The following is a 24,530-nucleotide window of genomic DNA, read 5'->3' as shown; positions in this document are numbered from 1 at the left end:
CTCACCAGGGAGGCAGGCAGTGCTAGTAGTGGGTACTGCTTATCAGTACAGATATTTAGATACAACCCCATCAAAAACACTTACCTATCAAGTGTAACAAAACGAGGAAATGACCAACAGGCACTTAAACTTCACCTGGGATTAACAGCAGACAATGACAAAATAGGAAAAACTTAAGTGACTCACAGGCCCTGTTAAGCCATTGTGACTCTCCCCCCTGGACCACTTGTGTCCTTTCGGTTCACGCATTGTCAGAGTTCTTTCCATCCGCTGCTGGGGCACAGCAACACCTGGCCTTTCCTTTTGGTGAGCTCCGGGAAAAGCAACAGAAATCTGTCCCTGGGGAGATGCTCATGACCAGTGAAATGAAAGAGGCTCAGCATGGAGCCTGGAGGGTCCAGCCTCATGACAGCCTGAGGGCCGAGGAATCCTTCAGCAAACTTCATTTCCCCCTTTCTCTTTTCTGTGACCCTGCCCTACTTGGATTGGTACTAGATATGTCTCAACAAAAACGACTTAGTTTGATCCCATTCTCTCAATTCCTCCCTGCCCAACCCCTCAAGCATATGGGGGCCCACGGGGGAACTTTATTTCACTGGAAATATGTGCTAGCACCCATCCTTTGCTCCCACACACTAGAAATGAGCTGGGAACGGCAAAAACAACTGAGGAGAGTGTTTCTTCAACAGAAGAGATAAAATCCCCTTCACCTGGTTTCACCCCAGGTGGCCACGCTTCAGTTAGTTCCTTAAAGGGCATTCCTCAGCTCTGCGGGAATAAAGCTCACTTCTCTCCTCCCTGGCCCCGGACTCCTCAGGGTTCACGTCCTGCCCTCCGTCCTCACCACACCCCTTCAGGCCGGCCTGCTCTAAACTGGGCCTTTCAGCACAGCGACACATAATCCATTGCACCAACTGTGCGGGGCTTCCGGTGCCAAAAGACCATTGAGAAAAAGGCTGCTAAAAACACATGCAGTAACTCAGTACTGGCAGGTCCTGTTGGATCAGCCCCATTCCAAACCTGCCCTTCCTGTGTCAGACTTCTCAAATGTCCACTGCTCCTGCCCTGTTGTGTTAACATCCCACAGACAGCCCGAACCTAGGCTGCCCAACAGAACTTTCTGCCATGCTGGAAATGGTCTATACCTGTACCGCTCAGGACAGTAGCCGTGAACCTTATGTAGCGGCTGAGCACTTGAAATGTGGCTAGTGTGACTGAGGAACTGAATTTTTAGTTTTAGTTAGCTTTAACTCATTTAAACATAAGTAGCTGCATGGGGCTCATGGCTGCCCTACCACACAGCAGAGGCCGTGATTCTGAGAGCAGAACAAAGGATACCATGCAAACTGGGCTATGCATTAGAATCACGTAGGGAGCCCTTAAAGTCCCAGTGCCCATTTAACACCCCCAGATAATTAGATCAAATTTTCTGCGGGTGGGGCCCAGACATCTGCATTTCAAAAGCTCCTCAGGGATGCCAATATGCTGCCAAGACGGAGAATCATTGCTCTAATTTATGTAAAAAAGTACCATTAACGGCCAATCCTCATCCAACCAGAAACATACTAAGACATGTAACCAATTAGGCCAAACAGTCCACCCATCAGGCACATCAATCCTATGGCACTATGACAACTCTTTTCAGGAGCAAAACCACATCCAAAGAGAATGGACTGCTAAAGGAAGCAATGAGGAGAATAGGAGGCAGTCCAGAAATGAACATACAAGGAGGGAAAAAGTTTATCAAAGTAACTTTTAGCATCCAAAGCCTAGCTAGCATGAGTCTTTATATACAACGAATGTATGTTCTGGGAAGCCACCAGTTAACAAAAGACACCTCCAAATGTGGAACTCTGAACAAATAGCTCTAATTGGATTTTTCCCCCTTGGCTAATCCACCCACACATTATGTGTACCTGATAGTAAGCTCTTAACCACTGAACATTTTCCTTCAAATGATAATTGGAAACCTGTGCCTTTTCACTGCATACATCAAACTTTTAAAATGGCAGCAGTGACAAAGCCAGTACTGGTCCAAAACCCAGCTCTGGCTCACTCCTCTCCAGTAAGCACAATCTCAACCTTCACTTGCCATGACTAATTTCACCAAGTGTATCATTAACCTGGTGACGCTCTTTCTCTGAGACTTGACTTAACAGAGGCCTCATACCCAGAGTGTAAAAAGAATGCAATTAGACACTCGGTTTCCACAGGCCCTAATCTTCCAATCACCACTTCCCAGAGGCATGCAGTGCCCTTCAGGATGAATGCTGACAGAGTTCCAAGGCTGATGCAAAAAAATTCACTAGTGTTTTCCAGGCAGTACCACTGAGAGTCAAAAACAGGAAGAAGAAATTTTAATGGAGGGAGTTATTTGAAGGTCACTCTTAACGACAATAAAAGTTGTTCCTTCTACATTCACAAGTGAAATATAAATGATACAAAATTAAACTCTCTCGCCCCAGATTATTACTAAAGTAATTCAATCTCAAAACCGAGAATTCCCAAGACTTCAATAAATCACCTGAGTCAATGGACACCCCTCCAAGGAGAAAGAAGTGATTAAATGCACTCGTACTCACAGCCAAGGTGTTCTCACAGAGCAGATGTAATCCCTGCCGCTGTGGCAAACCAGACTGAATTCCTCTTCACCTTGGCCTTAGTGGAGACCCAGCAGCAGCTACTCAGTACAACCTTATCAAATGTCCGTTCCAATTAAGGGTAAGAAACATGGACTTTAATTTAGAGTTAACACAACACCTACAACAGGAACTGGACTGGACTTCTGTATGCACATCTGAATGTGGGTTACACTGGGTAGGGTGAAAAGTCTCTTTAGACTCCATAACAGATTATCAGTAAACACAGAATGCTCAGTTAAAGCTGAGTTGCAGATAAACAATGCATTTTTGGTATACGGGTGCCGCAAATATTGCACAAGACATTTTTCCACTAAAGAAGATATGCTGCTTATCTGAAAGTCAAATTTAACTGGGAGTGCTGGTTTCTTTGTTTTTCCTAATCTGGCAACCCTACACATGGCTGTGCTGGGAAAACCCAAACTTGAGAAAGTCAAGGAGGATCCCTAGTTTTGGCCCTTCCCACTCATTCAACCATCTCACAATTCCTGTACCTGAGGGTCAACTGTAAAAACTGTGGTCTCTAGTGTGGATACTAATTAGCCCACCCGTCTCAGGCCACAGATGCTAAGTATGTAACTAAGTGCCAGATACAGGCATAGCTGACAAAGCGAAAGTCAATTTTACTTTCAGGGCCTTTACCTGAGGAAAGAAAGGGCTCAAATAAAGCAAGTGAGTAAGTGTGAGTAAGTGCCATGAAAGGAAGAAGTCATTAGTAAATGTTATTATTCATTCAATAAAACTAAAAGCAAAATTTGCTATCGAGAAATCATATGACAACAACAGAAAGTAAACGAAATATACAAGTAGCTATTATGTGAAATAAGTGCCCTAAATAATAGGTTTTTTAGTAAAAGGTGAAACATTTATACAATCTGAAGAGAAACCAGGGTATAATAGTTTTTTTAAAGAGCTAATTCTATGGAACAGTTATGTATCAAACAACATTCAAACCCTTTACATATCTTATTGCACTTAAGCCTAATCCCCTATGAAGTGAGTGCTATTATCATACCCATCTCACAACATGAAGAAACTGAGACCGAGATTAGGTAATTTGATAAAACTCAGGTGACCACACTGCCTGCTTTGCCTCAGAGGGTCCCAGTTTATGCCTGCTGTCCTGGTACAGTTCTTCTGAGTATCCCCTTTCACCTCCCATAAATTACCCAGTTTGGATGATAAATTATAGGTCAATTACCAAAGATCCACAATGGGTAACTGGCAGAGGTAGGGGTCAATCCAGGATGTGTGGCTCCAGAAACAGAACCCAACCACTGAAAGATGGGATTAACTTTCTTACTTTTACCCATCACACCCCAGATCTCCTACATGGCTACAAATCCCTGTGGGGTGGGGGATGGGGGAAAGTGAGGATCATGTTTTTCAGAACTGTCCTTTGTCCCCTTTGAAATCACTGATAATACAGAGCACACATCATATGTGAGCAGAGAGAACTCCTCAGTTGGCCTACATCCACGTCCCTGGGTCTGAAAATTTTTAAACGTATTCAACTGATCGAAGTAATATTTAACCAGATCCTTTTCTATTTTGGAATGACCTTCACCTTCCTTTCAGCCCGGCTGGGGCAGCCAGGGCACAGTTGTTTGCTATTTTTATTAAGACAAAGGTGGACATGCGGTATGTGCTGATTTTTAAGTTCCATGCTTCCTTCCCTATTAAAAAAAATTCTTTTTCATCTTCCTTAATCTTTGGTAAAACATGATCTATTTTCCCTATAAATGTTAATGCTAGTCTGACAGCATGAAAACAGCGAAAAAGAGCACTAAACCTGTAGGCTCACCTCACATATAATGTTGAAAAGCATCACAAGTGGTCCAAATAAAAAGAGGTTAAGATGCCTTTCAAGCTTCAGCACTTTGAAAACTGTCACAAGGAGACTGACTGTTCTTATGCATTGGCCAATGGCTCAGAATAACACTCACTGGCTTAACATGGTGGTTTCAGCCCTTAACTTTGTGCGAGGCTGTGTGACTTCACCTGGCCTCTCTGAGTGTGTCTCCTCCTCTGTCCAATGGTGTGGATGCAGTGAGATCTACAGGGTCCCACCAGCTCTAAAACCTCTAATTCTGCATATCCTCTATAATCTTTCTGACCGTGAGCTGTAGCCTACAATGTGAAAACAGTGCTCTAACACTAACCTTCCTAAAGGCTGGCTTCCTCGCTGGTCTAGCAAGGTGGTCCATGAGGGTCCATGAGGGGCCCGCACTGCAAAACCCTGAAGGTGAGGAAATAAACAATCCTCTCTTGAAAGCAGATTTACACTAAGGCTACCATTGCTCACACCCAGCACAAGTGTCTGAGGTCATCAGATACCCGGGAGGCCTGCTGCAGGCAACGGTCATGTGAGCAGGCTTGGGAGCAGCCCTGTGGTGAACTGTGCTGGTTCTCACGTTTGCACAGTTCACTCCTTAAGATACTAAGTCTGACACGTGGAAGAAAACCCAAAACACACTTTTTTAATGTTTGTTTTTGTGGTGGGTCATGAACGCTTTTTCTATGATGATATTAAATCTACAAATAGAACAAGACTGGAAACCATGGTCTAAAGATTTTCCTTGTCTCCAATCCTTACCAGGTGCCCTCACAAGGCAGTTTACTACCCCTCTGGTCCTTGTTACAATGACACTGGGGAAGGGGGGGAAACGGGCATTGCTGAGTTAACTGACAGATTTAACAGTCACGAAACAGCAACTGCCCTTCTCACCTTTTTTCACTCACAAAGGAAAAAAAAAAAAAAAACAGAAAATGAAAATGAATTCAGAGGTTGGATTTCACATAGAAAGTGAATTCATCACTGGAAAAAAATGGCATGAACTCAGGTCTGGGGAGTTCCATTATAAAGTTTTTACTCATGCATGGTTATGAAACAGGAGATCCGTCTTACCTAAAGCTTTACCACATCACGTTTAAAGCCACATTTAAATGAAAACTTCCATACCGAGATTTGATACATATGCAGGCATCCAGTCCCTGGCAACAAATACCATGTTTAAATCCAAAACCTGCTGGTAGAGAAATAAGTACTGTATTTTTCGGACTATAAGACTCACTGCACCATAAGACGCACCTAGGTTTTAGAGGAGGAAAATAGGAAAAAAAATTTGAAGCAAAAAAATGTGGTAAAGTATTTCATAACCTGTGACCCTGCTCCACCACCATGCGCCCCCCCCCACAGCGAGCCAGGTACACTACATTCGGACTATATTTGCACCCCCATTTCCTCCCAAATTTGGGGGGAAAGTGTGTCTTATAGTCCGAAAAATACAGTGATACCTCTTGATGAAAGTTGTCTCCCAGATTTTTTAAATTTAATTTTTTAAAAGATTTTATTTATTTATTTATAGAGGAGAAAGGAGGGAGGACGAGAGAAACATCGATGTGTGGTTGCCTCTCGTGCGCCCCCTACTGGGGACCTGGCCTGCAACCCAGGCAGGTGCCCTGACTGGGATCATTCGAACCAGCGATCATTTGGTTCACAGGCCAGCACTCAATCCACTGTGCCACACCAGCCAGGGGATCCCTGATTCTTATCCGAGTCCTCATTTCAGTAGTGTCAAAACTTCCAGAAAATTTGTTATAGAAAGTCTGGGAGAATCAACAAAAAATGCTGAAGTCAATAAAAAGCTGTATGTGTTTGGGCCATCTGTTCAAACTAATTTAATCTTTTATAACCACTAATATGTGTGGTCAAGGTTTGTTTACCTTACTCTTTTCAACAGCAAATTTAGGACACAAAAGCAACTAAATGAAGAAAAATACTATGGACTCAACACAAGCATGTAACCAATAATGACTAAATTTAAAAAACATATATTGCCTGCAATTTGATTCATAATAGTAGAACTCAAACTCTTCAAATAATCAATTCCTCGACCAAACAATAAAAAGTTTCTTTCCAGAGCATGTAATAATTAAAATGCAATGCTAATATTTTTCCTTTGGACAATAACAGACTAGACTAGTATATCCCAAAGCACATTCTATGAAACTCCAGGTCTAGGAGAGGCTACGGAAAAAAAGAAAAGAATCCCAAGATCAGATAAGTGTGAGAAATACCATGTATCACTCTCTCTCCTAGAATGCCTATTAAGCTTGTAAAGGCTCTGAGAAGCCCTTCACTAAAGAAAAAGAAAAGCATTGAGACAAAAAGAAAAATCACAAAAAAACCACTCTCCCCCAAAAATTAACATTTGGAATATTTCCTTCTTGTATTTTTCTTTGTATGTTTTTCTACATAGTTGAGATCACATCCTTTATATAATCTTGTACTCTCCTTTTTCCCCTTAAAAACTTTCCTATGTTATTAGAAAATTTTCATAGTAATGACTATGAGTTTCACCAGGCATTAATCACTTTACTCATGTTAACTTATATAATCCTCACAGTAACCCTCTCACGGGTCTGTATCACAACTGCCCCCATCTTATAGATGAAGAGACTGAGACAGTGAAGGGTTAATGACTTGCCCAAGGTCACAAAGTGAGTCCCTGGGTCTACATTTGTACTGCCTCTATAATATGCCTCCCTCAAACTTACCAATGATGGACACCTGGGTCATTACCAATTTTTCTATTACAATAATGTTATACTAGACATCTTCACAAGCATCTGAAGCACTATTTTACCCAATAAGCCTACGCAGACAGCAAAGCTCTTACCATCTCAAGCAGTCCGATATATTTCTGGCTAGCTGACAACAGCTGCACAAACATCTAAGACGGCTAGTATTTCATCAGCCAACTCGTTACTCCACCTACCCCCGGCATGAACCTCCATGTGGTCCTCACCTGTCCAGTCCGATGCCCTCTGCAGCAGACTTCTGTCGTGTTTCCATCTGCCTTCACACTTCACAAAGAGCCCATTATAACCCTGGGTCTCTTCCATGTATCTCCCAACACACAGAAGCAGATTCTGTTAATTTTTATATCTGGTATATTTTAAATGCTAAGCTTGATTGTTCCTCGTCTCATGAGCTTGTGCGAATACAAGGCATACACAGAGAGACAGCATCCAGTATACATGTGTAAAATTAAAATGAATGATTTTTCTAATGCAGATAATAATCGAGAAAAGGGATATTCAAATATTTTACTGTTTGCCTATCTTACAGTGAATGACTGAATGTTCCCACAAAATTAATGAATGCACACTCCAAATTAATGAACAGTCTGAGGAGAAAATTATCTAAAAGCAAGACCATGCAAGCATATAAGATAACAGTATGTGAAATTAAAAGGCAACCGGTAGTTCTGGACCATAGTTTACATCTTTTGAACTCAATTTACCATTCTGGCTATCCAAGGGTGTGTTTAAAAAACAGGGACTGTCTACAGGAAGAGGCAAAAACATAATTTTAAAAATTTAAAAATCTTAGGCTCAATAAAGGTATTTTCCAACACATCAACAATACTATAGAGAATTTATCCCCCATCTAATAATAAAAAGATCAATACATCTAAAGAAGCTAAGTATCTCCATGTTTTCCATAAAATATTTTTTCATGTTTTAAAACACACAGTGCTTTTTACATATCACAAAACGTGCCTAAAAAAATAACCTCAACGCTACTGACCAAAGGTCTAATAATTGTAAACTATAAATCTCTGAATAAGGAACCTATATATAGTCAGAAGTAACATTTCTATTCAAGGGGACACCCTCTGAAATATATTTAAGATACCAAATATGAGAAAGGAAAAATCAGAATTACAAATCTGAAGATGTAAGAAAAACAAGCCCATTTGTGGGGTACTCTAAAAAGCTATAAAGTTACAGTCTAAATTTCTAATGGACTTTGTTATAGGATAATTAAGATGTCTGGTCATATCATCTTTTAAGACATTTTTAATAGGAACTTGGTTTGTATTTAAGCCCCTAAGATGACGTTCACTCACTGTTTTCATACCATATTTAAGATCTAAACCCTCTCTTATTTCCATTCACTAATCGAAATATTGCATGTTTTAAAATCTCATCTTCACAGCACCCAAACCAACAGGTTATTTGGATTATCCCAGCCAGCAGCCTCTCACCTCCACCTCCCTCGCTCCCCCCACTCCCACGTCACCATCAGGCTCCAACCCTCCGTAAGACTGCACTCCCACCTTTGTCTTTACCATCCTGGCTTAAAAATTCAGCCTATTTTTTTAAATTGAGACCAGTTAGAAAATAAATCGATTACAAACAAGAATCAAAGTACTACAAACTGCAAGTAAACTTAATACGAAGTCAGAAAGTGCCTTTTCCTCTGCTTCTACAATATTTTAGTGTTCAAACACCAGTAATTCATCTCCGGAAGAGCATCACACGTATAAAATATAGGGCTTTTTAAAGAGCTTCAGGGACCCAACTTTTACCCAAACCACAAAACTGCGTATTTTGTGGGTGGAGCAGGTGGGGCAGGGGAACTCAATGTGAAGCTTGGGGATGATGCATTACTAACCAGTCCACGTGAAACCATGCAGATAAGAAGTTGCAAAGAAATATCTTCCTACATACAGTCAATAAGGTTTCTTTAAGAGCATTGGAACAAAAAGATAAACAAATTAAAATAAATCTTGCTAAACTGAGGAGGAAAGCAACTATCTCTATGTCTTGGTAATACATTTAGAGGAGCAGTTTTGCCTACGTGAAATGACAAGTTCAGGCTATTTTGTTAAACTATAGCTATTTTCAGGCAGGCCGAAGCAGCATTAGAGCTTGTCATGCAGGTTGCTCCCAATCTCTTGGCAGTTCTCCAACACATTCCAACTTTTTGCACAGCCTTGCTGGAATCACATCCCACTTATCTCTAAGACAAGTAAGATGCTGCCACATTACACAACCAGCCTGCCATTTATTCCCACCAGGTCACTTTGCATAATGCCTGGCTAAAAAAGAAAAAAAGAGAAAACCAAATCGACATCTGTATGGATGCAGCTTAGTCCAAATGATCCACACTGGTCCCCCAACAAATACCAGACCGCTGCTCCAACTGCGGGAAAAACCCTGTGCCTCGCTGCCCAAACAAAGGCACAGTGCTCACCAACTCTGGAGGGACAACTGAGGTGGAGGGGGAAGCATGATCAAACCTTTACCTCAACCAGAGATGCCAAACCCTAGTCATGCCCCCACTGAGTATGCTTTGAAGCACATTATTCATCGGGGTACATTTTGAAGGACAGCGTTAGTATTTAATGAATCCCACCACCTCTGTGAAAAGAACAATTTAACATAGCAATACATGCTCCTTGAAGCCAATGTTCTCTCTAATTGTTAATATGGGGCAAAAAAAAAAGTCCTCTTCAAAAACAAACTGGAATGGTTAACCACATGCTGCTACATTCCATTCTTGCTAAAAAAAATATTTAATTAGCACATTTGATCCTCCTGCTCTGCACAGCTGCACAACATTCCAGTGATGGGCCAGCCATCCATATACTCTTTACATTAAATACCTACTTTACAAGTTGAGAAGACTAAGCAGTTCTCAAGTATGACCCGCTAAAGATAGAATTTAGTTCATGTAATTAAGTTTTCTGTAACAAGGGTGGAGTCCAACGGAAATACATACAATAATTAAGAACAAAATATTCACGCAAACATACACTAACAAAATAATTCTGCAGAGCGGGAAATATATATCTATATATACATACACACACAACATATATGTATATTTTAACTGACAGACAAGAATAATCTGCTTTGGGAACAAGACAATAAATTAACCTTCTCTCTAATTAAATTTTCAATTTAATTATGAATCAAATTTATGAATCAAACACAATTTTTAGAACTAGGATGAAAGAGGTGGTATTAATGTCAGGACCACATACTTCAAAAGCAAAATAAGCCTTTCAAAGTGACAAATCGTCCTTATTATCAGGGAAACTCAGAAATTCCTTTAGCAGTGGGTGTTGATCTAAAAACAAGCAAAGAGGAAAAACAAAACAACCTACCTTTAAAGCAAAGAATAAAGCAGGAGGTGTGCGCTGGTTTCTTTCCTGCTCGAATGGCCCACTAACGCCTTTCTCCAGGACAGTGGCGCCCCTCGACTCCGCCCCAGAAGATAAGTTGGGTATTTAAGGACAGCTGGCAGCACAGAGTTGTCAGCCTCGCTGTGAGAAGGACCAGACCCGCTCTCAGAGAAGTCACCGGACTGATACCTCTGACCACCACTCACCTCCTAAAATAGTGACAGGTGTGCTCATGCAGTCAGAGGTCTGGATAAGGCCACATTCCAGCCCCTGCTCTCCCCTAACCTGGGTACTGTCTCAGCTGGATGCCTCCTGGAGGGCTAGGCCCAATATCTGCAGCTACCTGAAAGTCAAGCTGAGATCCCTATTCCAGGCTTCAGACAGCCCAGGCACATTAACCATCAAGCATTTCCCTTGATGGGTTTCAGCCACCCTCAAAGGGAATGATTCCCACCAGGTTGGAGTCTCTGAAGAACCCCTTGTTTGGAGTGAGGAAGTCTGTCTACTAGTGTAGCTGAGCTCCGTCACCCAACCCTGCTCCATCCAACACCCAGCCCAGCTCAGATTTTCCCTCTAAGCTGTGAACGGAGCTGACACTGCTCTTCAATGTTTAAGCAGGGAAGAAGGTCATCTGCCACTTTTGTTCAGGGCCCACCACCCCAAACAAGACTTACAACCACCACAAACTACCTCAGAGAAATTGCTGAAAAAGCTTTCCTCCTCTTCAATGAAAGGGTATTTCTCCACTCTTCCCCTCAGCACATGAACAAACCACCTTAACACCATCCAAGGGAAGAAGCCAAATACTAGAATTAAAGCAACAAAGAAATGCCAGTGAGTCACCTCCATCCATCGGAGGTCCCAGGGCATAAAGAACTGGCATGCAGAATCGAATACGTATTTCTCCTTGAAACAGACCCTAGCTGCAAAGATATAATTTGAAAGACTTCAGCAAATACAAAGTTGAGCTCTGCTGTATGCTTTCAACAGTTTTAACTAAACCCAGCCCAGTAAAATTTATTACATGTAAAACCAAGATTATAATATCCACATCCATTCCATTTGTGACATGTTATAGGAGAGCTGTTTCAAAGACTCTGAAATCTGAAGACAAAAGTAAAATCAGATGTTGTCAGGAGCTAACAGAGATGTCTCTCAAGGGAATTAAGACAACTCTGATGGGAATTCCTTTCCAAACAAAACAGAAAGTACACATTATCTAATGAGAATTTAATTTTTGGTATTTTTCCACTGTAAAAGGTCCCTGCCCCCCCCCCCCAAAAGAGAATTATCTATAATAGCAAATTTTGGATTCTTCAACATTTTTCTTTAATACTGCCACCACTGCCCTGGCTAGTGTGGCTCAGTGGGCTGAGTGTCAGCTGCGAACCAAAGGATCGCTGGTTTGCTTCCCAGTCTAGGGTACATGCTTGGGTTGCAGGCCAGGTCCCCAGAAGGGGGCGCGAGAGGGGCAACCACACATTGATGTTTCTCTCCCTCTCTTTCTCCCTCCCTTCCCCTCTCCCTAAAGATAAATAAAATCTTTAAAAAATATTGCCACCACTAAAAACAGCTATTTATTCCATAACTTTGAATGTGACTGGTAATAAGATGTTATGATTTGCCATGCTACATGTGTAAACTGAAGAATGATAAACATTAAGGGATTCTTTAGCCTGTCAAAATTTTACATCTTCAGCCTAAGATTTGAGGATTGACCCTTATTTGCGCGATGAACAAATATGCAAGGCAGGAAAAAGATTTAAAGGATAAACACCAAGATGTTAACTGCAAGTTTATACGGTCACTGACTTAACCTAGTGATTTTAATTTTCTTCTTTGTGTTCATTTTTATATTTTGTATGATCTACAATATAGATTTATTATTTCTGTAATAAAAGTATTTAAATTTTTTAAGTTTTGTTATGATTTATGCTCATTTATATCTTTATGAAAGTATATATTCTTCAGAAACCATTTAGAGTAAAACTATGCACTCTATATATTAGCAGATTATAAAAAATTCAGGGATTCTAAAAAGGTAAAAAAAAATTTTAACTTTTAAAATTATTGTTCTCACTAAAAAAGCACTCCTATGCTCCAGGTAAAAAAATACAACAGGAAATGTTTAACTATCACATAACAAAATAAATAAGCTCTGTTTTAGGGAAGAAGCTAGGTTTTCCTTCTCCTTTAAATAAACAAGATAAAAGGCCCCCTCTCCAAGGCCCTAAACCATGATAAGAACTGAATTTTCCTATCCCAAAGACGCTGAACAGCTGCTGAAGAACATTCCAGAAAAATATGCTGCCCTTGGCCATTTAGGTTTGGCCTTGAGGCAAACACACTAGGACAAAAATTATCCCAGAAACAGCCACCCACGAGGGCAGGGAACAACAAGAACTTCACCCACAGCCAAAGGCAGGAGCCTTAGAGGCTGATCTCTGGGAGGATGTTTTTGAGAGGCTCCCTGGGGGCCCAGTTCCCCATCTTTTCCCACACTCCGCGGAAGTAATGAAACAGCAAGGCTCTAACGAAATGCACACTTCACTGAGAAATGGGAAAATCTTTTTAACGTTTCAGGGCTCTTTACACCGTTGCTGTTAGTACTGCTTTTCAGAAAGTTATGGTAGACAAAATTTGAACAGCAGAAGGTGTATTTAGCTGGTTAATCATTTTACTTTGTTCTTAACTAAAACAAGGTTTGTTGTGATGTTAGGGTATTTTTGATAAAAAGCAAGAGTTTACTGTTAAGCCATTTCCTAAAGCTTGGAAAATGTGGAGATAAAATGAGAAGTTTTCCAGAATTCCATCACCCAGATATAACCTGTTAGGCTAATGAATTTTCTAAGTGTGGGCATATTTAATTATACAAATTAAACACAATATATACACTTAAAGCAATCTTAAAACTGTAACATTTTACTTTCATATCTCAAAAGCACACTTAATCCTGAACCCTCTTCAATCAACTGCTTAAAGCTCACATCGGAAAACATTCAAAATTCGTGGAAGTAAATTAGTTCATTTTTACAAGCCACATTTTATAAAGTGCCAGTACAATTGGGGACTTAAACCATAAAAACACCAAGTACTATTTTCCTCCAAACATTTCCCCCATCAGCTAAGGGCAAAGTTCATTCCTGGGATTCACCTTCAAAATGTTATCTCTACAATATTCCCACTTGAAAAGCCTTAAAATAGCTCTTTGCCTCCTTTCACACTGGAAATTAATCACACACACCTCTCTCTCATCTATGTGGTAGAGAAGAGAGAACACACAGATATGCATCTATGTTTAAATATATATAACATTACATAAGAATTTCCTTTCATATACAAAAATCAAGGATTTCTTTAAATTTTGTTCCACCACACTCTTAGCCTACAATCTTACCAAATACTGAAAAACCATTAATTAGAAGTTATCTAAATGTGGAGTCATTTTAACTTAAAAAATTTCACTTGGAATTTTACCTAAGTTTCTGACCAATTCTCACAAAACACGAAGGTCTCAATGGTTACAAAATTAGCTCCGGCAGTCGTATGGGCTCCCACAAATGAGAACAAGCACGTCACAGAATCCCACTCCTCTCTCCCACACACAAGTGTGTGGTTTGGAAACCCTGAAGTCCTGGTCTTTCCCCCTTCTTAAGCTGGCCCAGGTAAAGTGTGGAGTCAAGTTTGCATTCCATTACATCTGCATGCTCTACTTCTCTCTCAGACCCACACCCTTAATACGCTGACTTACTCATTTTCACTGCTTTTAGATTAGTACAGAGGACACACGTGACAAATCCTTTGAATTTTAAACTATTCCTTAACAATCTACAGTTGCCAGATTTGCCTTTTTTCTTTACTTCTTTAAAAATTAACATAACACATTGATTGTTTTTTGACTATTAAAAAATACTCCTCATGGAAGTCTATGATATTATTTACTGTATGTGCCCTTCTGAATGTGTGAAATATTTCAAAACTTAAAGTGAGAAACATTAAGTCATAGGAATTTCCTTTCATACAAGAAAGGAAATCACCCATCAACCCACCATCCAAAGCAAACCATTAACATTTCCTTCCAGTCTTTTATTTAATAAAACAGGAGTTACAGAGTATTATACAGCTTTGTATACAGATTATTTCCACTGAATACTACATTGTTAGTATTTTCCCATTCCAGTAGTATTCTTCCAAACCATGATTTTAAGCACTACATTGAATCCCATCCTGTGCCTGTGCCGCAATTTATTTGATTATGGCCCAGTTGTTTTTCCATGATTATTATTGGTAAGAAAACCTTTGTTTAAAATCCTCTGTCCTTATTTTTAATTCTTCCTTTGTGCTACAGAGCTGCAAGTGAGATTCCAGTCCAAAAGGTATAAACATTTAAGGTTTCAGATAGATATATATATCTGAATATAGATATAGAGATATACACACACACTAATTTTTCAAACTAAGTTAACCCAAATATGCTTCCAAGAGGCGCTGCGGCGCTCCCATCCCGGCACCCCAGAGAGAACTCTCTACCTACCCGTTTAAGTGGAAAAATTAACCTAATTGTTTTCATTTGTGTTTCACATTACTGGTGAGTTTGAACAATTCAATATACTTAGTGGTTTCCTTAATTTCTTCTTTTATAAGCCATCTGTCCCTAGCCCATATACTAGGGTTTATACTAGGGTTTTACTATTTTTTTTTGTTTGTTAAAAATAAATGTTATTCAGATTTGCCTTTTGTATTACTATATTTTGACAAGATACATAGGGACAAATTTAATACAGACTGAGTTTAGCATTATTTATCTGATGGATTGGTATTGTTTACTGGAATGTATCTTTTCTGAACAAATCCAAATACTTATTTGAAAGAAAGCAGAAAAGTGAGACAAAGCATAATTTCCAGATTTAATAGTAAAATGTACTGTGACGGGCACTGGATTAACTGAAACTTTAATAAAATCCTCTTTGATAGGCAGTGCTGTTATCACCCTTTTCCAGATGAAGACGCTGAGGCGTGCAGAAAAGTCAAGGCAGTGTGCCCAGGCGGCGGGGCCGGGGCCTAAAGCTCAGGACCCTTACCCAGTGGCCTCCCGTCAGCCACGCCAGTCCTGGCCTCTCTCCTCTAACTCCGCTAAGGGCTCTGTTGGAACCTCAAATAATGTATGTGAAGACAAACTGATTCTCTTCCCAATCAAATATCCACTGTTCCCCTTAATTTGTCTATTTCTCTCACGACAGCCAACCATGCTCTTTGCCATCATCCAAATTTGACACCTTTATCACTTTATGTCCTCATCCCCACTGAGATCCCCCGGGGTCTTGTCCATTCACCCTACACACAGGTGGCCCAGGACTGAGCCTTCGCAACCTTTCTCCCATCTCTCCTCCCCCTCCCCTTCTCATTCCCATGGCCACCACCATAACTTGCTCCCTTAAGGTCTGGACCCCCACAATCACCAGTTTTCTGTCTCCTTGCTTCTAGTTTCTTCCCGTTCCACTGAATTTTGAACATGGCTGAAGTGTTGTGTTACTTACATATCTTATCATCACAGAACTTTAGAAGTTAACAGGTTCTTAAAATCTAAGTGCCAAATCTGTTTAATTTCTGGTAATCACTGCCTACCACACTGTACTGAGGATGTTGCTGAGGCTCTATCCCAGCTCTGCAGAAAAAGAGTGGCCCTACTATTCTCCAAGTCTGCCAGGGGCCGTGTCTCACCCCCAACCAGAATTTCACCTGGGATCTTCATTTTATAAACTTAGATCAGAGACCAGAAGTCACATATCTGGTCAGTAAAAGGCCTTTTATCTTCTGTGTACATACACAGTGTATAATCTACATAGTAGATTAAAAAGTCCTTGGATTCAGGAACTAATTTTTATTCAACTTTAAGTCAGCCTACACCATCATCACCCTAGCCCAACTTTAAGCCCTAGCAAAAGGTAGCCAACACTTACTGAATCAAAAAATTTATATACTACATATATATTGCAAAGTAATCTTAGAGTAGTAGCAAAGGGAGAACATTAGTATAAATGCTTTTTAGTAAACAGAACTGTAATTAACACTACTCTCAAGTACAGGAACCTGAACTGACAAAAGGTTTCCAGTAAGTGGTCTTATTCAGCCTGTGTTAATCAATACATATATTCTATTGGTAACACAAACTTTTAAAAAATAAAATAAGGTAATTTTTACAAGCATTTCAAAAGGGGTCACTGGTTTATATAGTTTAGGGAGCCTAAAGAGAAAGTAATGGAAAGGTTATCAGCTTAAATACCTACCATATGCCTCGCACCACACACGGCTGTCTCTCAACTGTATGAGTGCTACTAATTTGATTTTACTGATGAGGAAACTATAGTTCTGAGAGTAACGAACTAGCTCAACCCTAGATCATAGCTACGGCCATGTGACTAGTACACAATAATTGCATCAGGATTTGAGCCCAGGTTTGTTTGACTCCAAAATCCATGCTCTTTCCAAACTAAAAAAAATTCTTCTGCAGTATCAAAATCATCCTCACAAGCTTTAAAGGATGAAAACTGATTCCGACTTACTGAAATTATGAATGACTATCAAAAGAAACCACAAAAAGTTTCTTTAGAAAAAAAAGAAACCCAAACTGGAAGGCAATTTTTGCAACACATATAATCCACATAAGATTAGTAAGCAATCTACATAAAAAACTCCTACAAATCAATAAGGAAAAAATCTAAACGGCAAACAGGCAAAAGACTGAACAGGGATTTCACAAAAGGAGGAAACCAAATGGCCAATAATAAATAAGTACTTAATCTCAACAATCAAGGAAATTGAAAATAAGAAGCACAATGAGATAACTTCACAAACGGACATTTTCAAGGTTGGTAAATGATGGACATGCTGCCACAGTTATAAAACAGCAACACGATATCCTACTAGTGGGAATATAATTGGTATACAGTAATCACTTACTGAAAGGAAATCACTTCAGGAAAGTTTGGTATTATCTAGTAAGGTTGATGATGCACATATGATCCAGCAAATTTCATTGCAGAGAGAGAGAGAAAGACAGAGAATTTGTGTGTGTGTCTATCTCCACATATGTCCTAAGAGACACACTGAAGAAACATTCATAGTAGTCCTTTCATAACAGCAAAAAATTGGAATTAAACCAAATGGCCATCTACAGTGGAAGGAATAAATAAGTCATGGTGGAATGCTATACAGCAGGGAAAATGAACAAACTACAACAACAAAATGAATGAATTTCAGGAATATAACATTAATCGAAAAGTGTACATCACAGAAAAATAAAACATACTTTCATTTATATAAAGTTCAAAAACATACAAAATTTAAGAATTTTTAAAAAGGAAAACCTATCCAGAAGAGCAAAGGAGTACAAAATTCAGGACAGTGGTTGCTTCAGATAGGACGACAGAGGGGCACTTAGGGGACTCTGAATGCAGGATGAGGTTCTTCTTGAACTAGGTAATGGGTGTCTGAGTGTCCACTGACTTGTGATTCTGTCATGTATCTCTTATGTGCATTATTCTGTATGTATAGATTACTTAACAAAGAACAACTTTAAGAAAAGAAGGGAACAGAAGGGCAGGATATTGAATATACTGGGAGAAACAGCTGACGGCAGAGAACAAGATGCGAGGGGAACAGAAGGAGCCGAGGGGACCCTGTGCTTCCTGGACTCCAGCTCTGCTGTCTCAAAACCAATGCCTTTGGGGGCATGGGGGGTGGAAATGTTTATCAACTTTAGAAAGGTACCCCCCAAACTGATTAGTCTAAAAAGCTATTATTAATAGGACTATTCCACTGAAATATTAAAGAACTTTATGTTTTTCTGTATTAAATAATTTACAATGGATGAATCACTTTCTTCAACACCACTTAAGTGACAGAAGAGGAAAAATGTGTTGATACTTGAGCAAAGGAAAAGACAAAAGTAAGACACAAGAAGGAACTTTTTGATATAGAAGTCCCTTAGATGAAGAAGCAGAGCCGTTTCTCAATTTAATGTTTCTCAATTTAATGTGCGTACAAATCACTTAGGAGTCTTGTTAAAATGCAAATTAGGGTTGGACAGGTCTGGGTTGGGGCCTCTAAGAATCTGATTTAAAACAAACTCCCAGGAGATCCGGATGTTTGTGGTCCATGAATCTCATTATGATAGCAAGGGACATGATGAAAATGCCTTCTCCAGTGATGTTTAAGAGTAGAGGTGTGGGCGCATCTAACTGGGAGAGTTTAATTTTACTCACCAAAGTAAAGAGATTGATGATATTGCTCCTACACTACGTGAACTTGGATACAAGACAACTGTTATCAGAAGAATCAAGAGTACTAAACTAGTTCTCTTGCAAAGAAAAGGTGCTTTAAGAAACAGCAAAGACTAAAAACTGGTAAGAGAAATCCATGAGATGTTTTACTTACCTCCATAGACCTACGATGTATCCCTTCCAGAGGAAGTATTGGCTTTTTCCTTATGGAAAAATAGTTTACATTTCCAATAGTCTCTCAAAAAGAAACCAGTACTACCATAAGGAAATCCACAGAACGTTAGTTAAAGCCCAGTTATAAAGGTCAGTGCCCAATATAATTCAAGGACCATCACATTACTGAGTGTAAAAAAAAATACACACACACACACACACACACACACACAGAGCGCATGCTTTAAAATTCTAAGACTATGTTCTTAAAATGAAAAGTTTATTTCAACAAAAATCACATCAAATAATTTCTGCTCATCACATCTGTGCTTGTTTAATAACAGTAAAATCCTTCCATCTCAAAGAAGCATTTCCACACATAAAGTTATACTCTCACACAGCAAGACAAAACAACCACTCTGACAAACTCTTCCCCGACAAACTCTTCCAACAGAACGCTGTCAATGCCAAGTCTCTGCCAGGGATGTGCCTCAAGCAGAGCGTGAGGTCTTCTCTCTGGCTCCTACAGCACCTGAGACAGTTGTTACTATTCTCACCCAAGAGATCCTCTTCACAGAAAGCCTGAACAACAGCAGACGACCAAGTGACAGCAGTTTCTTCACTGTCCCAATACTTTTCATTCTCTCAGATGAAAGTTTGGGTCAGTCCAGAGATGACAAAATTACAAAGAGCTTAACCTAACAGAATTCTGCACCTGGTGTTTAAGTCAGAACAGCTAAACCTCCTATGACATCAACACAGGATATTTTCTTACAACATAGTAAATCCAAAATGTCTGGATAATCCATGGGAACAATACTCCCAAACATCTTTACACAACACTATTTTATACAACCAGCACAATAATGAAGCCCAAATCCAAAGAGCTCTGTATTTTAATGGCCCTCTTTTAAAACTCAAAATAATGCATATAAATCACACAATCTGCATTCAGTTCTACTTTGCAGAGCCGCCATGAAATCAAATGCCACCAACTGGGATTCACTAGAGATTAAAAAAAATAAACGCTGACACGCCTGTACTCCAAAACAGTGACCTTCCCTTCCAGCATACTAGCATACTGAATTCCCTTTTTTACCTATACAGTTCAGAAGAGCCTAGGGGGACATGTATCTCATTTGCCATCTCACACTGAATAAATGAACTGTATAAGTAGCATTTAGAAGGGACATTCCCTGTATACTAGCCCAAACTAAACAGATGAGACCACTGGCAACCATCTCCTTCTGACCAGATACCAGCCTCAGAGGCCTTGGTGGTCTGCCCCTCTCACCCCCCTCCCGGGCCACATCTGCAAAAAATATGTATACAAAAGATACATATAAACAAACATACATGAAGTTGGTTATCAGCATAATCCCATCAGTCATGACTAATTTGGCTATCTAAATCTATAAAAGTCTGAACACCAATCCACCATCAATCTTGATACTCATTTGCCTAATAATCCCTAATAAAACTTCCAAATATGGAATTGTATTTGATTTATAGAAAAAGCAAATGATGAAAGCAAAGAAAATACAGGTTAATCATCAACTATCGGTCAAAAATATAAGTTCCTTCTAAAACAACCTATTGAATCTTTATATTTTTAGAAATGTCTCGGAGACCTAGGAACTAAAATGGATTAATCATTTCATTTCAAAAGATGGTTTCCTGTAGGAAAAATTCATATTCCTAGTATTAACCAAAGAGAGGTACTGTAACGTCATAGCTTTGAAGCTCCAATAAACATCAACTTTTCATACATTAAGAAATCGATGGACTGTTGGGTTGTGGTTAAAAATTACGGGTGACCCACAGAAAGACTCTGCGACTCCCAATACTGACTGCACCACTGCCTCCGCACATCACTGGTCCGCGTCCTCCCTCAAACCCCTCCCTACGGCTCAGGTCCCTCGGTAAGAGATCAGATTCCCGTCCGCAGCTGCAGGCAGGCTCCCTCTGCCCGCATTAGCGCTGCAGGGCGCCCCTTCATCCACGCACAGCCCAACCCGCAGGGCGGGAGAGAGCGCGCCAAAGAAAAGAGTCCCCCTTTCGGAGCTAGGTGACCTGGTCCTCCTGACGCCACATACAGATGAAGCAGCATGACAAGGTAGAAGCAGCTACGAGCCTCCGCCAAGGGCAGCCCCGGGGCCTGGGTGGGGCCGGGCGGGGGCCGAAGGCGCCGAGTGGCCGTGCCAAGCCCCGCCAGCGAGAACCCAGGGAGGCTGTGATACTGCTGCATTGTGCTGCATCACGAAGAGGACACCGTGAGCCATCCATCTTGCAAAAAAAAAAAAAAAAAAAAAAAAAAAAAGGCAAGCATATCCCCGCCCAAATAAACCCACCGAATCCATTTTTCTCCTCCGCCAAAGCACCCTCACACTCGCCCTCTCACTATCCGGCCTGGCTTTTGCCTGGAAGAATAATGGACATGATTTATGTACTGATCCCCACAACACTCCCCCCTCTCCATCTGGATGGCAGGCTCTAGGCATCTTTCCTATCACAAAAACAAAGAGAAGGCTCCCCCCAAAAAGAGGGTCAAGGGCGTGGTGTTAGGGGTGATGACTAGAGGAGCCTCCAGCCCACCACCCCAAAGAGAGGGCCAAAGGGTCCCCGCGCTGGTACAAACCTGTTGAAGAGAGGGTAGCAGGAGCTGAAGGGCGGGCACAGCGGAGGCTCCGCACCCGCAAGCGGCTCACGCCCAACCCTGGGAGAGTGGGGACCGAGGGAGGGCGGGCGCGAGGATAGGCGGTGGGGGGGGCGGGGGGGGCGCAGGGCCGCCGCCTCGGGCTCAGCTGCAGCACGGCGCAGCCCGGACCACGCCTGGCCGCATCCTCTGTACCGTTAGGCTCAGAGCCGGATCCTGTCAACGCCGCCTCCGCTCCCACCAGCAGTAGAAGGAGGGCACCCGAAAATACAACCTCGCCGCTGCCCACTCCGCACCACCCCCGCGCCAGGGGCCGCTGAGCCCCGCTGGATGGACAAGGCGCCGGAGGCAGGGAGGGGGAATTGGCGCCGCTGCGCCAGGGATGGGGCTGGGCTGCCGCGGTGCGCACCGTGGGTCTGCGGCTGCCTCGCTCGGGGCCTGCCACCCCTGCCCAGCAAAACCCGAGTACTAATAAGCACTGGAGACCCGGGTTCCCCGCGCCACCCCTGCTCGGGCTCTGCAGCCTCCCCGCCCCCACGCCACTCCCCGGGCACAGGGCAGCGGCAGGGCAGCGGCGTTCTCTCGGCCTGGGCCCGCGCCCCTCCTCCCAGCCGCCCGCCCGCCGGCCTGCCGCCCAGGAGCCCGCCTGGGAGGCAGCCCCAATGAGTTGGCATCTTCCTGCCTCAGGCCCCCTACCTACCTCCCGCGGATAAGGGGGTGGGGGCGCCGGGGTCCCGTCCTCCTCCGGCTCCTCGGCTGCCGGGCGGGTGGGCCAGGAGGCGACTCCGCGGGGCTGTCTGCGGCTGGGGCCGGGGCTCACAGGACGGGACCGGTGGGCGCTGCTGCGCGGGGCTGCGCGCTCGCTCCGGGCGGAGAGGCGGCCGAGGGAGGGACTGGAGGAATCTGCAGCCTGCACAGCAACAGCTGCACTGATTCCGGGGGCTGGGCTGGAGCGCTGGGCGGAGGAAGGAGGGGAGGGAGCAGTCACGGAGGGGGCGAGGGGCGGGGAGAGGGAGCGCGCGCGCGCGCACTCGCTCTCTCCCGCACACCCTCCACCCTCCTCTTCTCTGCCTCCCCCTCCCTCGGTTCTTCCTAGTTCCTCCCTGTTCCTTGCTCTCTGTATCTGCCGGGAGCCCCGCAGCTGCCCACCCGGCGCCTGCTCCGCTAGCGAGCCGAACCTCCAGCTCGTCCACGCTTTCCCCAGCTCAGCGCCGACCTCGCCCCTGCCGCAGGGACTGGCCGGGGCTGGCTTGTACAGGGTGGGCACCGCCGCCTCCGCTACCCGGGCAAAAGGACAATGGGGGCTTTGTCCCAGCAGCCCAGCCGGCGTAAGGCAATTTCACGTTTAATTTGAGGCTAATTTGATTATCGCCGTGGAAAGGGGCAGCCTAATTTTCTACGTGGTTTGTGCAGCCTCTTCGCCCGCGACGTTTACGATTGGAACGCGATGGAGAGAATGTTGAGGGAGGTGTTAGAATGTCATTTGGTTGATTTGATTTAGATCTAGGTGGTGGTGCCTGGTAAGTTTTGTCCCACCTGATGAAGAGCGATGGTGTCCCCTCCGTCCCCCTCCCGTGGGAAACCCTGGGAGACAAGGGGAGGAGGGCTGTACTTCGGTGAAGTCAAGATCTCTTTTGTGAGTGCTCTTCCCCACCACTTCCCTCGGGATAGCTAGGAACAGATCCTACAAGTGGTTCGTCTAACTCCAGCGTCAAGCCCAAACGCTCACTTTCAACTGAAACGGGTGCTTTTCCTGAGCCAGTCCTTGGGAGGGGATGCCCCGGCTGCAGTGGAGGTGCCAAAGGCTTGAGGGCTTGAGTTCTCCCCCTACCCAGATACCAGGAGATGACACCTGACATTTTCCTCATGGGCCAGCATTGTCAACCAGCTGGCCCACCCCATCAATCCCCCAGGCTATGTAGAAATTATGGAACCAACACTGATGGGGAGAAAAGATGATGTCTGGTCATAACCACTACTAGAAATGCCCTTTAGAAAGCCGAGTCTGGAGAAACTGACTTTCTGCCTGCTGGGTAGGTGCCCAGCGGGATGGCCCTGGAAGCTTCAGAGGGAAGAGGGCCCTTGGTTGAAAGCCCCAAGGCTTTTCCACTAAAGATCTGAGCCTCAACGCCTGAATAAAAAACAGAAATAAAAGTCAAATAGTTTGGATCATGTTTACATCTCAAATCGATGGAACGGAGGCTTGCTGGGTTTACATTTTTCTATATTTTTTAATTTAAAAATAAAACTAAATTAAATTGTGCCACCAATTCAGGAAGATGATTCTTCCTTTTAGGCCTTCATCATCAGTTTGAATGTTTGTACTGATGTTTACATTTGATATATGTGGAAAAATTTGAGGAAGGCAAATAATTTTAACATTTTTCTCAGGTTGATTAACACAGCCAGGCGAACTCTGGCAGGGTTCTTTGTTTACTGTGCAGGGTAGGCACTTAGGAAGTGCTCAAAAAATTTTTGTGGAATTGATTTGAATACAACCAGCATTTAAGTGGCTGCCCTCATTAGGTAACACTGGAAATCCACCAGGAAGGACAGTTGTTTTCACTTATTTTGGGGCCATGGCCCCCAACACCTCCCCACCCACAATGTTAATGAAATACTAAAGAAAACAATGACAGTACTGGGGAATGCCTTTGTTTACATTTTTCTGATGCTACTCTGAAATGGTGACTTCTAATGCTTCCTTTCTCACAGGTAACAGTACTTGAATAAATCTTCATTTGATGGATGAGTCACCTCCCCTACCCCATTCCACTCACACATACTTTCAAAATTTTGCCTTTAACAAGCAAGGCTC

General features: G+C 42.5%; 1 protein-coding gene across 3 annotated transcripts in view; it reads right to left on the bottom strand.

Annotated features, from left to right (window-relative positions):
* Window positions 1-22,638, bottom strand: part of SPTBN1 (spectrin beta, non-erythrocytic 1) — a 189,057-nt gene extending 166,419 nt beyond the window's left edge. Inside the window, exon 1 of one of the 3 annotated variants that reach the window (XM_028516163.2) lies at window positions 22,413-22,638. The gene's annotated coding sequence lies outside the window, so the exon portion shown is untranslated. Of the gene's footprint in view, window positions 1-21,694; window positions 21,783-22,412 lie in introns of those variants that run through there. The other 2 variants (XM_036027958.1, XM_028516162.2) reach the window with 2 other exon arrangements.
* Window positions 22,639-24,530: the final 1,892 nt, after the last annotated feature.

The sequence above is a fragment of the Phyllostomus discolor genome, chromosome 6 (genome assembly GCF_004126475.2).
Source record: "Phyllostomus discolor isolate MPI-MPIP mPhyDis1 chromosome 6, mPhyDis1.pri.v3, whole genome shotgun sequence".
In the NCBI taxonomy this organism is placed as follows: Eukaryota; Metazoa; Chordata; class Mammalia; order Chiroptera; family Phyllostomidae; genus Phyllostomus; species Phyllostomus discolor.
Note: the sequence above shows the minus strand (reverse complement) of the source record. Positions and strands in the feature narration are given on the sequence as shown.